The following is a 6884-nucleotide window of genomic DNA, read 5'->3' as shown; positions in this document are numbered from 1 at the left end:
CGGTGTTGACTACAACGTCAAACCGCCTTAGGGACTCCGGCTCCGGATTTTCTGTCGGGGTTTACTCCCTTAGCCTTTACCCTGAAGAGGTATGCCGCAAGGCAGCGGAGGTTTTTTGGAGTCAGAGTTTTCCTTCTCTGATGTACCCTGACTGGAAGATCGAACCAGCGACACTTAGCTCGCAGGCCGATGCTCAATCCACTGAGCTAAACCAGCCAGGGCCATTCATCTGACTATCACAGTAAAATACACTCAATTCTAACTTTATCCTTTCTAATATTGAGCAAAACAGTCTAAGACATAACTCTCGTATGAAATTATAATTATACCATCTGAAACTAACCCTAATTCTACCACTAATCTTAGCTAAAACCCTAATACTAGTGCTGAGCCTAGTTGAAACCTTTTGCGCTAAGATTAACATTTACTGTCATGCCGAAGCTAAATCCTATCTTTTCTTAACTTTATCCTTAATATTGACATTGACACAAAACCTGGAAAGCAAATAAGTTTGAATTCATAACTAAGTTCTCATTGGCGGTGTTCCCTCGGGTCGCTTTGCTGAGAAGGATCCTGAGGCTCGGTAGGAAGGCGTTCTGAGGCGAAGGAGCATCGTCTGCCCTGAAACGTGACGACAGGGTGGCAGCATGGATCCATTCCTGTCCCAGCTCACTGGTGCCCTGGCCTGGACTTGGCTCCCTGAAAGCAGACTATGCTGGCAAATCTTAAGTGACAAAAAAGTTGCTTGCTTTTATCTTAATTATGATAAAATCGTGGGGCTCGAGATTCTTTCAAGGAGTGAGTTTTCTTCCAGAGGGAATTGTAGGAATTCTTTAGGGAGGAAGAAAGCATTTAAAAAATTTATGGCGTGTTACAATGATTCATTCTCTGCATATGAAAAAAATAGAGACAAAGAGTTGGAATTTAAAGTCTCAATGCTCCCTTCTTCTTTTTTTTTAAATTAAATGTATGAGGTGCCATTGATTAATAAAATTATGTAGGTTCCAAGTGTACATTTCTATGAAACAGGGTCTGTATGTGGCATTGTGTGCTCACTCCCAAAGTCACATCATTCCTCCCTTGTTCATAAGAAAGGGACTGATTTCCACAGAAGCCACAATCGTTCCGCTATCCAGGGGATACATTTTCTGTTTATTCCTCTAGGGCTTTTATTTAAAACATCAAATGTTTAATCTTTGTCAGTTGTTAATTTGACACAATCAATGGGTATTTCAGAGGATATAAGAATCATTCCTACAGTGCAATCAATTTTTCTAAGCACATGGGGCATGATCTTCAAATGAAATTTGGGGAACTTATTTTTTAAATTGGTTTTATTAAAAATTTTGACCATAGACCAAACTAGGAAAAAATAAAATAATGGACAACCCATGGCTAATCTTGTTAACTTGATTACATAACCCTCCACGTATTCTGATTTAAATTTTAGACATCATATTATGTTATGGGGACACATATCTACAACTTAGTGATTCTTGATTTTTTAATCAGCTTTATTGAGGTGTATTCAAATGTTATAAATTCACTGATTTAAAATGAACAGCTCAGTGCTTTTTAGTATTTTTATGGAGTTGTTTTAGAATCACCAGCATCTAATTTTAGAGCATTTTCACTACTCTGGAAAGTCCATTATCATTATCAGTCATTCCCCAATTCAATCCCCCCCCCTCCAGCCCTAGGCAAGCACTAATCTAATTTCTTTCTGTATAGATTTAGCTATTCTGAACATTTTATATAAAAGGAATCATAATATTTTGTCTTTGTATTGCTTTTTTTAACTTATCATAATGTTTTCAAGACTCATCCATGTTGTACCATATATCAATACTTCATTTATTTTTAAATATTACATTTTGTTTACTCATTTATAAGTTGGATATTTGAGTTGTTTTAAATTTAAGCTATTAGAGATAATGTGCTGTGAATATACATGCATACATTTTTGTGTGGACTGACATTTTAATTTCTCTTGTTTATATAACTAAGAGTAAACTTGATGCATAAGAGGGTTATGCTGTTTTTTTTTTTTTTTTTTTTTTTTTTAAAAAGGTTAGCCCTGGCTGGTGTGGCTCAGTGGATTGAGCGCCAGCCTGTGAAACAAAGAGTCACAGGTTTGATTCCCAGTCAGGGCACATGCCTGAATTACAGGCCAGGTCTGCGGTAGGTGGCATGTGAGAGGCAACCACACATTGATGTTTCTCTCCCTTTCTTTCTCCCTCCCTTCCCCTCTCCAAATAAATAAATAAATAAATAAATAAATAAATAAATATTTTTTAAAAAGTTAAAAATCTTTTAAGTAACTGTCAAACTCTTCCAAATTGGCTGCACTATTTTATTTGTTCCTTTTGCCTCTTAATTCCTTAAATTTAAGAAAATACGTGGCAAAAAGAAAAAAAAATCACTAAGATGTTTATTGAATTAAATTGATCCTTATTTATAAAACATACAGTATTACAGAAAAACAAGTCTAGTTACTATGGTAAAATTACAGGCATAAAGAATTTAATATGCAGATTAATTTGTGGTCATAAGATAAAAAAGACAAATTTGTACATATATACCACAAAGTAGTCTTCTTGTCACATTCCTCTTGGCTTTAAAGAAGAAGATTGCTTCAGCAGTAGAAAGGAATGCAATAGAGAAATGTTCTGCTTTTTCAATTTCATTTGTGCTTTGGTAGTTGAAGATAAACCATTGGAAAAAATGGTAGTAATGATAATAAAATCATTGAGCCTAAAATGACTTGGGGGTATGATTGTGAAAGCCACAGGGTCTTTTTCTCCAACAATACAAGTTAACATAAAATAATCTGATATGCTATAGGTTTTTCCATAGAGTTTTAAAAAACATCTATTTAAGGGTACTTTCATGATGATTGACATATAAAGATTATAAGAGAAATGATAGGCAGATTTTAATGATTAATATAATTTTTCATACTACATGTCCTCTAACTTCAAAACTGTAGCACATTTTCTACACCATTATGCAATGATACAGGATCAGAGAACACTTAAAATAAGCATATCTTCTTACTGTTTACATATTTTATTCTCTAAGTACTACTATGGGATATTAAAATACATTGCAGTCCCTTTATAGCTATATAAATGCTGTGGGTTAAATTGTCCAAAATAGTATATGTCTCAACTATTTGATATGAAATATATGCTGTTTATTTCTGTAGAATATAGAGCAAGGGAAATAGTAACTCAAATTTTTATTGTCACAGATAACAATAAATGCATTTCAATTCAAACTGAGATAGCTTCAAGAATACAGTTTTCCCTAGTGGTTTAAAGAAAAACATTTTTTAAAGCAGAATAGTTTTTTTTTAAGTTTTTATTTATTTATTTTTAGAGAGAGGAGAAAGGAAGGAGAAAGAGAAGGATAGAAACATCAATGTGTGGTTGCTTCTCACGCACCCCCTAACTAGGGACCTGGCCCGCAACCCAGGCATGTGCCCTGACTGGGAATTGAACCAATGACCCTTTGGTTAGCAGGCCGGTGCTCAATCCTCTGAGCCACACCAGCCAGGGCTTTAAGCAGAGTATTTTCAATTATATCATAATGTCTCTATAGGTTAAAATTCATACTCTGTGTGTTCACTTCAGCAGCACAAATGCTAAAATTAAAATGACACAGAGAAGATTAGCATGACCCCTGCATAAGGATGAAACACAAATCTGTGAAGCATTCCATATTTTTTGAAAACCCTATGTAACCCTGAACCATGTGGCTCAGTTGGTTGGGTGTTTTCCCACAAAGCAAAAGGTCGCTGGTTTGATTCCTGGTCCCGGCACATGCCTGGGCTGCAGGTTGGGTCTCAGTCAACTGGTTGATGTTTCTCTCCCTTTCTTTCTCCCTCCCTTCCCCTCTCTCTAACAATAAATAAATAAAATATTTAAAATAATTATATGTTACAAAAAAGATGTGTTCAAAGTTTAGGAAAAAGTTTAAAAAATAGCTTGACTAGAAATTAGAGTGGAAGCTTTTTGTTTCTGTTCTTGTTTCTTCATTTCGTTAGTTAAGAACCAGTGAGTGAAAAAAGGCCTACACCAGTAGAAATAATTCCTTCAGTTTTGCTTTTTACTTATAAATTCAAATATGTGTGTGTATATTTTAAAATCTTTTTTCTCTCTGTGCACATGTATGTTTTATAATGGAGGATATATTTTATAGGACTGTAGAGAATGGGTTGCCAAGGCCAGTAAAATGGTGAAAAATCAGAGAGAGCAATTTTAGAAGCATTGCTAGCGGTACTTCACAGAGAACAAGAATGAGCAATGCTGATTTGAACTGAATTTGCTTTTTGTGCAAGTCTTCACCCCCCAGTGGAATTGTCAGTTAACTCAAGCCCTAGATACAACTTTGGGAGTGCTCTAAAGTATTGAGTTTTACTTCAGTGCTGGTATGGGTGAAAGCAGAGGGACTCGCTGAGTCAGCTCTCAGGGTTGCCTTAGTTGGGCATTCACACCTTCAGTCAGTGCCTATTGTAGACATACTCAATGGCAGTCATTCATTACTTGGCAGTTAGAGTGCATTGATGAGTCAGACACCATCCTAGACCTTAAGAGGCTCCTTACCTTAACCTAGATTGAGACTTGTGAGTTTGCAGATTAATTAGTTGCAAAAAAAAAAAAAAAAAAAGAATGATAAAGGCTAATGAAGTCACAGGCACCATGCACTCTAGGTATACATAGTCAAGTCACATATCCTAGTTTGGGGATTCCTTTGCAATTCTTAGAAAATAAATTAAAACCTGGTTTTATTACATAATTTGATTTTGAAATTCTGAGTATACAAAATTATAAATTATTTAATTTTCTTATGTGAAAGTACATTGTGGAAAGAACACGGACATTGATGTTGGACATCTGATTTCCAGTATCTGTTTGTTATTATTTAGAAAATTGCTTTGCCAATCTATTTTCTCACCTGCACAGTAAAGATAATGTAAACTATGCAAGTAGTTAGTATTAGACATTTATTAAGTAGCTAATACAATGCCAGGTACCACCTAGTAGACATATGGTTATTGCATGACTTTGCAGATATTTGAATAAGCAGGCATATATTGTGGTTTTCAAACAAGTGTGTATAATTAATGGTAATTCCCAAATGTATTTAAAGAATATAAACTAAAATTTCAAAAAAAGTGTATGACCTCAGCAAAATGGAGAGAAAGTAGTCCTAACTGCCCCCACTTTCTCCCACAAATACACCAATTCTGCAAGAGCTTGTGTATAAATTTCTTTTGTGAGGACTCAGAGACTAAAGGCTCCTGTACTCCAGGGGAATATAAAACCAGACCCTTCAAAGCCAGAAGAGAGATTTGGGACATCCTCTCACTGGAGAGTCTGTCCCAGGCACAGCAGCATATGAACAGATATAAGGTGAAGATTTGCATATTGAAAACTACAAAACACTGATGAAGAAAATAAAAGACAAACAAATGAAAAGATATCTTGTGTTCATGGATTAGAAGAGTTTATGTTGTAAAAATGTCTATTCTACTCAGAGTGATCTACAGATTCAATGCAAACTCTACCAAAACTCCAGTGGCCTTTTAAAAATAAATTTTTACAGGAATAAAAATTCTACAATGATATGGTACCACCAAAGATCACAAAGAGCCAAACTGATCTTGAGAAAGAAGACTAAAGCAAAAGGCATTGTACATCCTGGTATCAAAATATATTATAAAGCTACATTAATCAAACCGTATGGTGTTGGCTTAAAAACAGACCTATAGATCAGTGAAACAGAATAGAGTGTAAAAATAAATCCACATGTATGTGATCAACTAATCCTCAGCAAGTGTGTCAGGAAATACACAATGGAAAATGAACAGTCTCTTCAACAAATTATGTTGTAACATTGGATATCCACATGCAAAAGAATGAAACTGGACCCTTACACCTCATACAGAAATTAACACAAAATCAATTAAAGACTTAAATGTAAGACCTTAAACCATAAAACTATTAGAAGAAAACATTCAGGGGAAACTTCATGACATTGGTCTTGGCAATAATTTCATGGATATGCTACCAAAAGTACAGGTGTAAAAAAACAAAAATAAGCAAATGGTATCACATCAAACTAAAAAGCTTTTCCATGGTGAAGGAAGCAATCAACAGAGAGTAAAAGAAACCTTTTCAATGGGGGAAATATTGTCATGCCATTTATTTGATAAGAGGTTAATCTCCAAAATATATATGGAACTTGTACAAATAAATATCAAAAAAATGAATAAAACAAACTATGGGCTAAGGATGTGAAGAGACATTTCTCCAAAGAAGGAATACCAATGGCAAACAAATATATATCAAAGTGCAAAACATCACTGATCATGAGGGAAATGCAAATAAAAAACACAATGAGCTATCACTTCAAGTGTTGATGGATATAAAGAGAAATTGGAATACTTGCTACTGTTGGTGGGAATGCAAAATTGTGCAACTGCTATGAAAGACACTAGGTAGGTTCCTCAAAAAATTCAAAACAGCACTATCATATGATTCAGAAATCTCACTTCTGAGTATTTTCCTAAAATAATTGAAATTGTATTCTCAGATATTATCACTTCTACATTGATTGCCACATGATTCACAATAGCCAAGATGTGGAAACAATACCAATGACAGATAGATGTGATATATACATACTAGGAATACTATTTAGCCTTTTAAAAGGACCAATTCTGTAATATGTAACAAAGTGGATGAACCTTAAGGATATTATGCTAGGTTCAAAAAACCAGTTTCAAAAGTACAAATGCTATATGATTTCACTTATATGAAGTATCTAAAGTAGTCAAATTCATAGAATAAAGGGGTGAAATGGCGGTTGCCAGGGTG

General features: G+C 34.6%; 1 non-coding gene across 1 annotated transcript; it reads left to right on the top strand.

Moving 5' to 3' along the window:
• The first annotated feature begins 3622 nt into the window (after positions 1-3622).
• LOC149998227 (U6 spliceosomal RNA) lies at positions 3623-3729 on the top strand. Its single transcript, XR_016507374.1, has one exon. It is a non-coding gene; the product is annotated as a U6 spliceosomal RNA (small nuclear RNA).
• Positions 3730-6884: the final 3155 nt, after the last annotated feature.

This window comes from Furipterus horrens, unplaced genomic scaffold, assembly GCF_987537825.1.
Source record: "Furipterus horrens unplaced genomic scaffold, mFurHor1.1.pri manual_scaffold_11, whole genome shotgun sequence".
Taxonomy (NCBI): Eukaryota; Metazoa; Chordata; class Mammalia; order Chiroptera; family Furipteridae; genus Furipterus; species Furipterus horrens.
Note: the sequence above shows the minus strand (reverse complement) of the source record. Positions and strands in the feature narration are given on the sequence as shown.